Source organism: Alosa sapidissima, chromosome 17, assembly GCF_018492685.1.
Source record: "Alosa sapidissima isolate fAloSap1 chromosome 17, fAloSap1.pri, whole genome shotgun sequence".
Lineage (NCBI taxonomy): Eukaryota > Metazoa > Chordata > Actinopteri > Clupeiformes > Clupeidae > Alosa > Alosa sapidissima.
In genome coordinates this window covers 15,950,824-15,967,224 of record NC_055973.1, presented here as the reverse complement: position 1 = coordinate 15,967,224, position 16,401 = coordinate 15,950,824, and the positions used below count along the sequence as shown (strand labels likewise).

General features: G+C 43.8%; 1 protein-coding gene across 4 annotated transcripts in view; it reads left to right on the top strand.

The window, feature by feature from the left end:
* The first annotated feature begins 4,267 nt into the window (after positions 1–4,267).
* Positions 4,268–16,401, top strand: part of mpp7a (membrane palmitoylated protein 7a) — a 126,519-nt gene continuing 114,385 nt past the window's right edge. For all 4 annotated transcript variants that reach the window (XM_042067356.1, XM_042067355.1, XM_042067354.1 and 1 more), the window contains exon 1: positions 4,268–4,502. The gene's annotated coding sequence lies outside the window, so the exon portion shown is untranslated. The remainder of the gene's footprint in view (positions 4,503–16,401) is intronic.

Here is a 16,401-nt window from a genome sequence, read left to right as displayed (position 1 = left end):
CATCAATTGTCACTGCTTTGCTCATGACACCCAGGTGTACATTAAAACACCATCCAACCAGGTTGTTATAGTGATTTTCTGGTTTAACATGCAAATAGTGGGAATCCGGTTTGAATGATTGAATTATTTTTGATTTATGATTTTATCGAATTATGGACGTTTAGCGATTACTTCGTTTCAATTATAATTATGTTTTATGTGTTGATGTGTGCCTGTTTGAGATGACAGGCATCATGGTACAGTATATGGTGCAGGTGGAGCACACAGGGTTTTGGGCACATGGTAAATGTTTTAACCACTCTCTTCTTACAAAACACTTTAAAACAGTTCTTTAATTTATTTGAAATCATTATAACCCTTATGCTATTTATTATTTCTTATAACTCAAACTCATTGGCCTTGACTCATTTTCTCTGAAGAACATAAAAATAACTTATTCTGCACCTGCTATTCCCACACAAAGTTACAAAATTGTTACATTTCAAACACTTTCACCCGTTCTGATTACGTTCTAAGAATTAACACCAATAATGATCAAAGACCTTGTTTCTATTTTTTTTTACCTTTTTATAATTGGATTTTCTTGTTTTCTTACAAAAAACGAAAATGACCATATCATAAATGTGATCTCCCAGGGGTAAATGGCAAATATGATCCATAAGTCTACATCATTGGTAATTGAGCTAAAGTAAAACATTAAGTATTTTTACATAAATTGTTATAGCTGTATGATATAAAAGCATAATAATGTGGTGGGTCCACCAGACCTGGAAACATTGGATTCAGATTCAGATTTTATTTGTCACATTATATACATACAATGCAGTGAAATGTTACAGTCGGCTCCATGCTAAGTAAAAACACACAAACTGACACAGAAACAACCCACCAAAACAACAGACAAGAAACAATACATTCAAGATGTCAGGGGTTATTGCAGAAATGGGAAAAGTGGTGTAGGCCTACTCAAATATAAAAAGTGCTTAAACAGTGCCATTTAGATAGTGGACTAGCCTAGAAATCTAGACGCGCCCCTAGCGGCAGCAAATTACATTTGCTGCCAGGGCTAGTCTAGCAACTCTCCGTTGGCTTGTGAGCTCCAGAAATCGAAACTTAATCAGGCCTTTGAAATCGTGTATAGAGTCGTTTGGTGGGCTTAACATAATGATTGATGGCAGAGTTGCAACGGTTTGGCTTGAATTCCCTGCTACTTGAAAAAAAATATCCTATTGCGTCCTATTGCGTGCAGAGGGAATTTGAAAGACAACTGATTATCCCGCCCCTCGGACTGAGCACTGCGAACAGTGAGTGCCCAGACCCTACATTTTAATGTGGGTCTGGCTCGCCAGGCTAATACTGGACGGCTTTGGGGAAGAAACTTTTCCTGAGTCTCTCAGTTCTTGCCGCCAGTGTACAGTATCTGTTTCTTGAGCAAAGCAGAGAGAACAGACCATAGTCTGGGTGGCATAGTCTAGTATTTTGGTGGTCTTGTCCTTGCACCGCTTGGTATAGATGTCCCCTAGGGAGTTGCCCCCCATGGTACGTTCAGCTGAACGCACCACTCTCTGCAGAGCCTTACGGTCCTGCATGGTGGTGTTTCCATACCAAGCGGTGATGCACAGGATGCTCTCAATGGTGCTGGAGTAAAAGTTCTGCGGGACTGTTTTGGAGGCTTTAAATTTCTTCAGCCTCCTTAGATGGTACAGTTTTTGCCTGGCTTTTCTTACCACGGTGTCCAGGTGGGTACGGTTATCTGGACACCGAGGTATTCGAATGTATCCACCCTCTCCACAGGGGTCCTATTGATGGAAAAGGGAGTGTAGTCCCACGCCTACTTCCTCCCAAAGTCCACCAGCATCTCTTTAGTCTTGCTGACGGTAAAGTGGAGATTGTTTCTCTGACACCACTGGGTCAGGCACCTCACTTCATCCAGGTAGGCCGTCTCATCGTTGTTGTGGATTTAGGCCTACCACTACGGTGTTGTCAGCCAACTTAATGATGGTATTAGAGTCTGCGGTGGCTGCACAATCCTGCGTGAACAGGGAGTACAGCAGAGGGGACAGAACACAACTCTGGGGGGGCCCTTTGCCAAGGGTGAGGGAGGATGAGGCGTGCCTGCCCGCTTTCACCACCTGGGGTCTCTCTGTCAAAAAGGTCCATTGTGTTTGGCAGTGAGGAGCAGATGTGGGCCTTGACCCGCTTCTAAAAACACTTCATCACCACAGAGGTGAGTGCAACTGGGCGATAGTCGTTATGACAGGTTGGTCTAGGCTTTTTAGGTATGGGGATGATGGTAGACCTTTTAAAGCATGTGGGGATGATGGACTGTGCCAGGGACAGGTTGAATATAGCTGTGAACACTGGTGCCAGTTGGTCGGCGCAAACCTTGAGAACCAGCCCAGCTATCTCGTCTGGTCCTGCAGCCTTCCTGGTGTTCACTTGCTTAAATGTCCTCCTGACATCGTGTTCAGAGAGAACGAGTGGTCCTCCGATCCCTCCTACTACGCCACCTTAGTGCAAAGGCCACTTGGTCACGGCAGGTGTCGAAGTGTGCAAAAAAAAGTGTTGAGGTTATTGACCAACTCATTACTTGCGCCCCCTGAGGAGGGGGACGGGGATTTGTAGTTAGTCATGGTTTGTAGCTAATAAGACTAATAAGACTAATAAGACTAATAAGATTGCTAATTAATAATTCATTAATTGAAAGTTTATATTATTAATTGCTGCTGTAACACCATAATTTCCCTTTGGGGATGAATAAAGTAATCTAGCTATCTATCTATTGTCATTATTGTTGTTATTATTACTCTATTATCCCTTGTAAGGTGTTCATGTTTTTGTTACTCAGCCAATATAAATAAGGACTGAGACTGGCTATATGGATGACTACAAAGCAGCAGCATATAATGTCAGAAAAGCAGTGAAGGATGTCAAGAGGGAATATGGAGAGGAGTCCAAATTCCAGCTAGGAGACCTCAAAGGTGTATGGCAGGGGCTAAAAACCATGACTGACTACAAATCCCCGCCCCCATCCTCAGGAGTCACATTTGTTCTGGCGTACCTTTCTTTTAATCATTAACAGGGCTATTGCAAACCAACATCTTATATGTAGGGATCAGGCAGCACAGCTCAAACATGCATTGGACAGAGAACTAACTGGAACTTGACATAATTATGATTACCACAAGATGGTGCCACTGTTCAGTGGTATTAAAGATAACCAAGAAACAAGGCTCGTTCACATTATTCATATTGGTGGCCGCCAAAAGTTAGTCACTCTAAATTAACAAAGGGACCCTCGGCTCTCTATGGAGAGGATACACTCCCCTTCCAATTAACCAGAATGTATTTAGAGAGAAAGTGTGTGTGTGTGTGTGAGAGAGAGAGAGAGAGAGAGAGAGAGAGAGAGAGAGAGAGAGAATGACAAACCTGAACAGACCCGGAATAAATAACTGTAAGAGCTGGCAGCTAACTGGAGAGATGTACTCATTTGTTCATGGACCTCAATTAAAAGTTGCTGCTATAGGATTGCTTGTCATAAAAGTGATGTGGTCTGTGATCAGTTTTCACATAATGGGATAAGGCCTGTGTTCTAACAGTAGGCCGCTATTGTTTTATACTTTTGCTAAATCCTGAGGTAATTTAAGAATACATTTTTCAACTGCACCAGTTACTTAAGGAAAGAGCATTGTTTAAATATAGTCTCTTTTTCGGATGAAAAGTTATAAAAAACATTTCCAGTTGTGCCAGTGGACGATCAACATCACGATTCACGTTCAACCTTGTTAAACCGGACCGTGCTGTTTAGTTCCTCGGGGCATCTGACAGGCATGCATGCACTGCAGGGCGGCCCTGCATGCAAAGATCAGGAGGTTGTGTAACAGTTTGATGCGTGGCTGAGCAAGTGGATTTGCCACTAATAATTAAAAGTAACAGGAAACAGGACAAAACTTCAAACAAACAAACAAAAACCTGGACAATTTGACAAGCCTTTTTAGGCTATAGTCATTATCGAATTAGGGTACAGAGTTGAAAGCAGACAACATTGTAATACGCTCAGTAGGTGGAATGTGTGACATAATTTCAGGTTACTGTCACACCAAACTTTACTGATAGTAAAGACTTCAATTATTGATGTATTACATTGCGAGCCGTGAAATAACATGATTGATAATTTGAGACTACCACTAAGGTCTACGTATTCAGCATGAGCGCCACCCTTTTGCTGGGAAACGGGCCAATCAAGGAGCGAGTTGCTTCCGCCAGGCTGCTCCATTGAACGAGTGTCGGGGACTGGGCGTCTCGCTTGGAGAAGAATCGCGTCGCGAAGATACGGATAAATAACAACCCGGTATTTCACAGACCGACTTGAGAAACATCACTCAAAGTTTTAACTGTCTGTGGCGTTTGTGCGCGCTAAAGGCTTGAGCACTGTAAAAGTTTAAAACGAAGTGTGAAGAAAGAAGCTCGGTGACAGGAGGAACCCACAACAAGCAGTGCTAGTAAGTAAAGGAGGAGACACTATTGGGGAACTCATGTGGACTGAACCATGTCTCTGTTGCTTAAGCTGTTGGGGTAAACTTGCAACTTGTTGAGACTGATACACTCCGTCCTGTTGCATTGTAATTTAGATCGTGCAACAGGACGGAGACGTTTAGGTTATGTTGTTGCTTGGATTCCAAGCTTTGGAAACTATGACAATTCGCCTATGTCCTGAATGAGATCACTCAGAGATCTTACTGCGTATGCACACTTTCTGGAAGATACGTTGTTTGTGATATGCAACCACGTATTCCTTTGTTTAACAGAAGGTAGAATAGATATTCAAAAGAATGATAAGACAGATTTGTTTTATGTGGAGTAATTGCTACATTGTCTCAACTTTTCTTCCGCTGCATTGTTTACACTGAGCTTGACACGGACATCGCCGCCGCCGTCTCAAGCAAGCAACCGGATTCTTCAGCCAACATCAGCGCCAATAGTAGAAGCTAGTGGCGACTTTGCTAACATACAAAGTTGCTTAGTAAACCGACATGTATCCTCTTGGAAAATTGCCCTGCATGAATTTACGGCACACTGTATTTCATGAGTCAAACATTCTTTCGAGGTTGCGTAAACCACTCGCTATTTATAAACAAGGTGAGTTAACAGGCAAGCAGTCGATAGTAAGAAACTTTGGCCTACACGGCCTACAACAACTTTACAAACGTAGTGACGAGATAATGAATCATTTGCATTAATTTCGTTTCAAAGCATGCCTAGAGAATAGTTTATAATAAGCTGTGGTTCCTCAGTCCAAGTGGTAACAGACTACTAGCCTACCTGAAAAGAGACAAAGCTGCAGATGCATGGAATCAGGAGACATTATTCTGGGCGAAATCAGGGGACACAAAATCAATAATGGAGCATTTCAACCAACAGCTCAGTCAGTGCGACCTTGGCCTTGACTTGAGAGACAGAGGAGCTGGATGGGAGGGGGGTGTCTGCTCTCTGATGATTCCCTGCTTAGGTCTGTCCCTTGTGGCTCTGATGTGGTCATCCTTGTTCGATAGCCCAGCCTTCTGCATCTACTAGCCCTCCAACAAACAGACTCTTTGGGGTCACAAAGTGATGCACTAGTGGTGTAAAAAAAGCTGAAGGTTAACTTGTCTCCAAGACTCTTATTTGCTTCATACAGAAACGGTGCAGGTGTTCTTGGATCCTTCTCAGTCAGACGCATTGTGTGTTTGTTACAGAGATTACTAGACCAGAGACAGCCCCCACAAGGTCTCATTCCAACAAATCCAACCCACTACCTAATATGAGTTTGACACCCCTAGACAGATAATTTATTAAATAAGTAACTTGAGTACTTTATGAATGAGTTTGCCTGAAATAGATGGGAATAACATTGTCAGCAGAGGTGAAACCTCAAAACCTGTTCAGCTTCGAAGCTGCCAAAGTCCATACAAGTTCAAACCCAGATCTAAAATACTGTATTTGGTTTGTAATAAGTAAAAGAACCTCTCACTTATGAGAATCGCAGCAATGTGTCTAAACTTGCAGTATAGTAGTCCCTAGTATCTGTGTGCCCTGATCTTGTATGCCCAAGTCCATAAAAGGTCAAGGTCAAGGTAAAGTTTATTATCCCCTAGGGGAAATTCATGTGGTCAACATTGCACGTCTCACAAGACATATATTATATTCAACAGGTGACATGTCACAAACATCACAGAGACATGTCATATAAGAGCTGTAGAATAAATAGAGAATAAATAGGTAAGATAAAGGATAGAGAACTATGCAATAAAACTATGCAAACCCAGGTCTAGAATACTGGTTTGTAATAAGGAAAAACTCATGAGAATCGCAGCAATGTGTCTAAAGTTGCAGTATAGTGGTCCTTATAGGATCTATGTCCTGATACCTTATTAGACAGCCGCGAGAGCTGCAAGGTTAATTTCTGTCATGCTAAGTACATCACTGTCACGCTAAATACATCACTCATCCTGCATACATCCTTTTTTCTAGTCCCCCGTCCCACCTCTTTTTATATCTTTTTCCGAAGTGTCAGTAGACTGCTTAGCTGTCAGTTGGGTTTGTGTACTTTGTAGGATCATCTGTGAGGAAACGCCAGGCACCTCATCCTTGGCTATACCACAGGACTCAGCCACCGTGCCCTCAACCTCTTCCTCCTCTACCTGTTCTTCTCTTTTTTTCCCTCGTTCCCACACATTTTGCGATGCTCTTTCTTTCCTCTTCTCTTAATCTAGCTTTCCCCTGACGGGTCTGCGGTGTTGCATGTGGAATCCTCTGGTCTCAAAAAGATTCCAGAGGAGATTAGTAAGGGGCTGTTAATGCTCTCGAGAGAAGTGACACGGCTGTGACCCTGACAAAGGGTCAAGCTGGCTTAAGGGTCCTTGTCCACCCCCTTCTGTCCCCACACACAGTAACATATATACAGTGCATACACATAGAGCCATTCTTTCTTATGCATCCTCCGCAGATGCAGATTCTCTGGCTATAATGGTACTATGTTGTCCTGTTGTCAGCATTCAAGGACATTTAGACACTTGCATATGCAAGGTACTCCTGGATAATTGTTGATGTAAACAAACGTACACACACACACATACGGATAAAGAAAATGACATGCTTGTTGCCCCAACACACACACACACACACATACACACACGCATGCACGCACGCACGCACACACACAGACTCAGTTTTGCCCTCTCCTAAATAATGGTTGAGAGCTTAGAGCTCTTGCTCCCCCAGCATGAGTGTATTAATAGCCTGAGTACCTCAGGGGGCCAGACATTCTCCACACGGCTGCTGTTCCATGCAGTGAGTGGATTGTGTGTGTGTGTGTGTGTGTGTGTGTGTGTGTGTGTGTGTGTGTGTGTGTGTGTGTGTTATTGTACATATATAGCATGTCATGACTGCACATTATAACACTTTGATCATATTTTGTTGGTTGTTATTGTAATTGTCCACATATATCGATAATTGTGGGTGGTCTGGGTGGGGTTTGATATCTAGATATATCTGCTCATGTGTATTTTTGACATAGAAAATCCATCATGGAAGTGTGTGTGTGTGTTCTGCTGCAGCAACAGGTGTCTGCACTCACTCCTCGGTGATCCTGGCCCTGCCTCTGTTCTGCCGCGGCCCTGCATAACTGGCATTCCTGTGTTTTTGTTCCTAAAACCACAGGTCAGTGCCGTGGGGCGGGCAGGGCCCAAGGAGCGTTGTGGGAATGTTGTGGGAATACTGTGGGAAGGCTCTGGAAACGCTGCTGGAGCTGTCTGTTGCCATTGCCCGATTTCTATGCAGCTCTTGAGCTACACCCTGCTGCTGTTCCCCCTCTCTTGCTGCCGCATTCATAATCTCGGGACCACGTCCACAGATGCTTTGGTGTTAGTACATCGGCCCCATACCGTTCCCCTTCCAGGGAATAGTGCAGACTTGGAAAAGTGCGGTGTTTCTGCACCTCATGGGGACGATGTGGTCTTGACGTATCAGCCAAGTTATGGTGGCGGAAACATGAGAGACGAGAACAGAGCCAGAATACAAATGGGTTCTTATGTGTGTGTCTGACTAATTGTTGAGAATAAAGGGTGTCGGACAGAAGAGAAAGAACGAGAGCAGAGAAACCGCTAGAACTTTGTCATTTTTGGTCCAGGGTATTTTTGTCTCAGGCCCTCCCAGGCAGGGAGCCTTTGAGTGGTTGCATGAGAAAAGGAGGCTGTCTCCGTGAGAGAAGGGAATGTGTCCGTCCGGACATTGTGCTCTGTTCCACATCCTTAATTTCAATATGGAAATTAATTTGGCTGTGGGCTCAGGCCATCTCCTCTCAGCTGCTAATTGACCTCCTGGGAAGTGAGCTTCAGCCAAACAGAGAGGAGCTCTGCTAAGAAATAGACCATCACTTTGAGGTTTGTCTCCCTCCCTCCAACTTTCTTCCCTTTCTCTCTCTCTCTCTCTCTCTCTCAGCAGTGAGTGAGTGATTGATTGATGAGAGAGAGAGAGAGAGAGAGAGAGAGAGAGAGAGAGAGAGAGAGAGAGAGAGAGAGAGAGAGAGAGAGAGAGAGAGAGAGAGAGAGAGAGAGAGAGAGAGAGAGAGAGAGAGACTGTGTGAAAGTGTAATGTGTTTTGGAGGGGCGTGTGTTATTGTAAGTGTGTGAGAAGTATGTGTGAAAAGCCTGTAACCTTTCAATAGTTGGGACGGGACTCAAGCTTCCCAAATAGAAGGTGTTCTGGGTCTCCCTTGGTCACGAGTCTCTGAGAGTCACTGTCTCCTTCACTCTGTTTTTCTCCCTCTAGCCTGATTAACAGAAAGGAGAGTGTAGTGTTTTGTTTCCTCTAATGAGCGGCCACCAACAAACTGGCTCACACAGATGAGTTGTCTTTCATGTCAGTATTCTCCCTGTGTGTGTGTGTGTGTGTGTGTGTGTGTGTGTGTGTGTGTGTGTGTGAAGCCCTGTCGATTTTGCAAAATGACTTCTATTAATATGGGTTAGTCCAACAGATCAAGGGGGGATTTTGTTCAGGTTAACTGCTCTCCCTGGTCAGTCAGAGAAAGTAATTCGATCCTTGTCTGAAATGAAACAATATCCTTGCACACACTCACACTTATTCTTTCTCTCTTTGACATGCACACTTAGTGACAGACACAATGTTGCATGCTCAGTTTGACCTACACACACTCACTCTCACACACACTGGCACACACACACACACACACACACACACACACACACACACACACGCGCACACTCACGCATGCACAGTGGACCATGTTCTGCCTCTCCTCTTAGCTGAATGGACAGCAGGTCAGCTCTCATATCTTAAGGTGTGACACAGTTCCACTAATCAGACTGACTGGCTTAGCAGGGATAACGCCTGTCTTTATGCAGGTCTAATGAATGGAATGCCTTTCATCAGAAAGTAAGAGAGAGGACAGGCAGACTGAGAGTAGGTAGTTGAAGAGAAAAACAGAACTGGAGAAGTCCAGTTTCAAGTGCCACCTTAATTTCACTGTTATTCAGTCCAAATCAGTCCAGAGAGAGAGAGAGAGAGAGAATTGTGAGAATTGTGAGACTTGCTTGTGTGTGTGTATTCTGGGCCACAATGAGGAGATTATCAGATGGTGTGCGCACAGTGTGTATGTGTGTGTATGAGAGAGAGAGTAAGTGAGCGGAGCAATCAGGGTTATTGACACATTTTCTGCAAGCCACAAGGTCATTCACATGACATCCCTCAGGTCAACAGTCAGCTCCTACACTCAAACTATCAGACACTCTCTCACACACAGAGTTACTATTGGTGCGCACACACACACAGATACTATTGGTGCATGTGCGCACACACGAGGGACTGAAAACAGAATGATTTTCATTTCGGTTCATACTGAGCAAAAACAGTATTTTTCCTAGCCTAGAAATCTAGATGCACCCTAGCGGCAGCAAATTACATTTGCTTCCAGGGCTAGTCTAGCAACTCTCCGTTGGCTTGTGAGCTCGAAAAATTAAACTTCTATCAGGCCAATCAAATCGTGTATAGAGTCGTTAGGCGGGCTTAACATAATGATTGATGGCAGAGTTGCAACGGTTTGGCTTGAATTCCCTGCTACTTGAAAACAAAGAAGATGGATGTTGCTTTTGGCTAACAGTGTAACACGAGTTAAGCTTGCTTTAAGTTGGCAAAAGTTTAAACTAGCCAACTAGCTCCGCTGGTGGGAAAACGCATGGGACTCAGCGCTGTCCTATTGCGTGCAAAAGGAATTTGAAAGACAACCGATTATCCCGCCCCTCGGACTGAGCACTGTGAACGGTGAGTGCCCAGACCCTACATTTTAATGTGGGTCTAGCTTGTCAGGCTATATTTTTCCTGTTCCTGTTCCAGTGTTTTTGCCCAACAGCATTGATCTGACAATTAAATCAAAACACATTAGATATCAAGGCTAACTGTTAAAAACACTGTGCCTGAATTCAGGCGTGGGACGAGATTTGACAGTAGGCGTTTAGCCTATATAATATTAGATCTTTAAAAATGTCTGATGAACCCAACTTCAAGCACAGAAAATGTCCTTGCGGAAAGCCCTGTAATAGCAGAACTTACTGCATGATACCTATAAGCTTAGATATTTTCCTAGTGGCCCTGTAGCCTATGTTATTTCACACTAAGGCAGTGGTGTAGTCTACATGATATGCAGGACTACGCAGTATACACACTTAAAAAGCATCACCATCTCAGTATACCCACTTAAAATTGGCAAGGATACATATTAACATTTGGGGTTGATCACAGTATACCCACTACAGCTAACTACTACATTACAGTATATCCACTACAGCTAACTAGACTACACCACTGCTATAAAGGGTTCTGGGGAACACTGTGTGGGCAGGTGACTTTCAAAGCCTATGGACTTTCCACACACAAACACACACACACACACACACACACACACACACACACACACACACACACACACACACACACACACACACACACACACACACACTCTGAGGCATGCATGCTCACATACACAGTCACATGCTGTCACACAGATGCAGTCAGACTTGCTGTGAGTGACATGCAGCTCCAGTAAAGGAGTAGGCTACCTCATGTTTTATATTGTCCATCACATGAGGAATCAGAACTACAAGTATAAATGCAGGTTTTTAACATTGCATGGCCATTGTTTATCTGACCTAGCAACAGTAAAATAGGGATGCGGGACTTGACAGTAAACGGCTGAGAGATTTGCGTATCAATGAAGTTATGTGGACGCACATCGTATCTACTGCAAACCTGATACGATGTTTGTGGATGCGGATCGGATTTGTTCTGAAAATCTGTATTAAAACTGATTTGGACTAGTGTGGACTGTAGAGCACAATACATACATTCCTCTCTACACGCTTCAGCCAGTGGACCTCCCCCCTCCTGCAGAGACAATCTTGTACTTGTGACTGTGGCCCACGCAGTATCACAACTCCAATGAAAATATATCATATGTATCAGACAGTCAGTCCATGGGGCTCCGTAGACATGCTGACACATGTACCTGGCTGGCCAGAGCAGCTCTGTTCTCAGCAGTGGTGTAAGAGAAGAGTGTGTTTTTCCTTTGGCCCCAAGGAAACATGAACCCCCACATGTCTGCCGGCAACAGGCAGAACATCAGACACCCCAGGAGCAGAGTACAGAGTGTGGGAAAAGTGTGTGTGTGTGGGGGGGTGGGGTGGGGGGGTGTTATGTCGGGGTCATGTATATGTGATTCCCACCATGTCTGAAGCAGCAGGGGGTAAGGCTCTGCGTACAGCAGGTCATGGCACTGCCTTGTGAAACTGTAGTAGCGTTCTCATTCTCTGATATTCAACCCCAAAGCACAGCACAGCATAGTGCAGTGGTGTCTAGGCTTATACTTGGGCATGGCTATGTTTCCTTAGGAATATCAACACACATAAACACACACACACACACACACACACACACACACACACACCTCCAACAAGGAAGCCTTCATTTGCCATGTCTGGATGCATTTTGGAAATTATGGGTGGTTAAGTGAGTAGTAGTACAGTGGTAGAGTTTGAGGTATACTTACTGTTTCAGCATACACACACTCTTCAAAGACCACAAAGACTCTAATTAGTACCTTCCTAGAAAACACAATTGGGGAAGCCAACCCATTCCTATGCTATAGGCTGCTACATTGAACTTTTACACAGATAACACAAACCATTTTTTTGTAAACATGTCAAACAGTAAATTAGTCCATCAAAATAATAGCCACAGACCATATGAAAATTATCTTTGAATTTCTGGGCACAATGGAATAAAATGGTTTATTGAATAAACAATGCATAATTTAATATTCCGTTGAGTCAGTGTTGTTGAAGCTTTTGCAGTTAGCTTTTGTATTCACTCCTGTTTATAGAGGTTGTGTTTAGATGGGTATTTAATGTGTTGAATGTTAGCCTGTATTCAGGCGTTTGTTGGGGGCTTATGTTGAAGAAATTCATGTGTGCTTGGAGGCAAGGAAAGCTTGCAGCTGGGGGATGTAGTCCATTGCATATCAGAATCATAGTCGCAGCACGGGTTGAGTCTCCGTTAGAGATCGTCTAGTGTAGTTTGCAGAGCATTGATGGCTGAGGCATAGTCAGCAGAGAGAGCCTAACCAACCTGCCTTGTTTATGCTCCTGCTGGTTTATAGATGAAGTCTTTCCATAGATGGCTCCCTGTGAATTATTCAGCCAACTCGGGATTGGGGTTGGGGGTTTCTGGGGTGGGGAGGTGATCCTAAAATAAGACGGCATGGTTATGATTCTATTTTTATTCATGGATGTGGTTTAAAACACGAGTCCTACGTCTTGCCGTCCCATTTCAGTGATGGTGTAGGTATGGTGAGTTGTAAGAGTCAAGCATTAAATAAATAAAACATCATCTACAGTACAGCAGAAGTGAGTGCAGCTTTCTTTGTCGTTCAGAGCAAAGTGAACTCACATAAAAATGACTATGGCTGCCAACTAACTCCGTGGCCTAATGATAACTGATGCCAATGTTACATGACACAGTTATGCCCCTTGTTGTAAATCAGAGTCCTCCTGTTTTGGATTGTGTGCCCCTATAAATAATTCTGGGCTCTGTCAGTGTGTGTGTCTACATCTGTGTTTGAGATGTGAACTAAAGGTCAAACCTTTGTGGACTGCACAGGGTTTTTAAAGCATATATCCAAGAAAAACATTACAGCAAAACAGCAACTAAGATCAGTATAACATGGTAGCAAATCCAAAATCAAGAACAGAAATCCTGAGCAATCGATTTTTAGGGTGATTCAAAAGGAACTGAATTCCTCAAGAACATTTTGGAAGTTTAAAGATGTGAAAGGAAAGAAAAACTAATCAGTGAATTCTCTATTATTTAATTAAGTAGGCCTTCAGAATATAATTATGAATAAGCTAAAAGGCAAGTCATGTATGTATTCTGAATTGTAGATTTAATTTCTAAAACTAAGCTAGATAATGTACTGATATTATTATTAAAAATAAGTCACTATTGCAGATATGCTTTGCATGCATACTGCAGTACATGGTTGCTGACCTGCGATGTTCATGGAGTGAGAGACGTTCTAAGAGCTGTAGTAAGAGACAATAATGAGACGTACTAGAGACAATAATGAGACGTCCTTAGAGCTGTACCGAGTGTTTAAAGGATAGATGTGGATGAGGATCGATGATTCTCTGACTGCTCATTTGCATTGATTAAACTGTGCTTATCTGATCAAAGGTAGAGTAACAGATATTTGAGAGGTCAATTTGTGTGTGTGTGTGTGTGTGTGTGTGTGTGTGTGTGTGTGTGTGTGTGTGTGTGTGGAGGGGGAGGCAGGACTGACTGATTAGGTGTACAGCTGGCTGTTTTATCAGGCTGGTACCAGTGTGTGCTCTCCTCCTGTAAACACCTGTCAGCTCTACTGCTCAGTTTGCCCAGCTGAACATTCAGTGTGTGTGAGAGAGCAAGAGAGAGAGAGAGAGTGTGTGTGTACATGTATGTGTGAGACTCGTGCTGCCTCCCTGTGCGAAAACTAATTAGAGAGACAAAAGAAGAACAGAGGAAGGAGGGAGAGAAAAGGAGTGGTGAGAGGATGGATGCGTTCAGCTCTTAGGATTGTGCTGAGGGGGAAAGTTCCCTTTCTTTTCCTTTTTTTCTCTTTTATCCATCCAATCTTTCATTCCTTCTCTGTGCCTCAGCACACTGGTGCTTCTTTTCAGCGGGCATTTGGAACAGTTTTCTGGAGACTGTGTGTGTGCCTGTGTTTAACATAATATGTGTTTGTGTGTGCACACCATCTGATAATCTCCTTATTGTGGCCCAGTACACACACACACACACACACACACACACACACACACACACACACACACACACACACACACACACACGTTTTCACAATTCTACTTTTCTTTGTACGGGCTTCTTTCTCTCTCTTTCACACACTCACTTTCTCGCTCTCTCTGTATGTGTGTTGAGTGTTCTCAGTAATAATAGAGCAATTTCACCCTCCACCGCCAAAATCTCATTGGCAGGGTCAAGTGCTTAGCTTAGCACACACACACACACACACACACACACACACACACACACACACACACACACATTCTTAGATATAGATATGCACAATTTGGGACAGTTCACACCACTGACTGCACAGATGTAAAGCAGAACCTCATGCCTAACCATACCTTCAATGTAACTAGATGTACCGCAGAGCGGTACAAAATATGACCGCCGCCCAGTCCAGCACATTTTTTCCACAAAAATAAATCACGCTGAAAGGCCTATATGATTCTAAATGTCTCACTAAATTGCATTATCCACACTCAATTCTCACTGGTATCTGCTAGACAACAAGTACCAAAACATGATTAGTTCATAGATTTCACATGTAAAAATCGGTTCTCAAGATATTCACAGAAAACTGTGTCTGCCCTACCCTCCTCCAGTCCAGCCGGGGGGCTACAGATCAAAACGAAAAACGATGGTTCTATGCTATCCATGTGGGGTTACATGCCCACCAAGTTTCGTGTACCCCGGTCTTTCAATGTCCCGGGAATCTTTGTTGGTGTACGGTCACTAAATGTACACATAAATTATTTTTATTGTAAGGCCCCCCATGAATGAAAGTTCACAAAACTTGGCATGCATTCGGAGGGTGTCATAATGATCCTACACTTTCAATTTCGTGCAGTTTTGACCATGTCAGCCAGAGATATTGTGATGAAAACACCTAATTTTTTGCTTTTTAATTTTTAACTAGGTGGCGCTATACATGAAATAAGTGGTAATGGGATGGGTTGACATGCCCCCTTAAGACCAACATACAAAAAAAAGGTGGACCTCCTAGGCCCTACGGTTCTCGAGATATTCACAGAAAACTGTCTCCGGCCACCTACAGGCCAGTTGGTGTATAGTAACGTAAATTAATTTATTGTGTGGCCCCCCATGAACGGAATTCCACGAAACTTGGCGTGCATTCAGAGGGTCTCATAATGATCTTACACTTCCAATTTCGTGCAGTTTTGACTATGTTAGGTCACAGATACCTGCGATTACAACACCTAATTTTTACTTTTTTGTGTTTAACTAGGTGGCGCTATACATAAAATGAGTGGTTATGGGATGGGTTGACATGGCCCCTTGAGATCAACATACAAAAAAAAAAGGTCCTCCTAAAACCTACGGTTCTCGAGATATTCACAGAAAACTGTGTCTGCCCTACCCTCCTTTCGGGAGGTCCAGTCCAGCGGGGGGGGGCTACAGATCAAAACGAAAAACGATGGTTCCATGCTATCCATGTGGGGTTACATGCCCACCAAGTTTCGTGTACCCCGGTCTTTCAGTGTCCCGGGAATCCTTGACGGAAATTTGGACATGCGAAAAAGAAAAGAAAAAAAAATCTGACTAAACCTATATGACCGCTGCTTCGCTGCGCGGCGGTCATAATTACTTGAGGGCCACACGCACGCACACCCACACCCACACCCACACACACTCACTCACACACAGAGAGAGAGAGAGACTACCCCTATTTTTCAGGCTCCAGGCAGAGATGTGTGTGAGAGGAGTGTGAATCCCCGCAGATGCATGTGCTTTCTCTCTGGCCTATTGTCAGCCATTCCGTGCCACCCTCCACCACGCTCCAGTTTCCACCCCCCTCCCATTTGCCGATTGTAGTCTGTGGAATGACACTGCTGCTGATGTGTGGCTTGTCGGCTCCAAGTCAACAGTGAGTCGGCACTGTTGTGGATTAAACCCAGAGGAGGAGCCGGCTATCCAGGCCACAGGGCTCAGTCAGTGTGGTGACTTAATTTAAGGTCCTGACGCCAGTGGCCCATGGAAAAAATGTCCCCC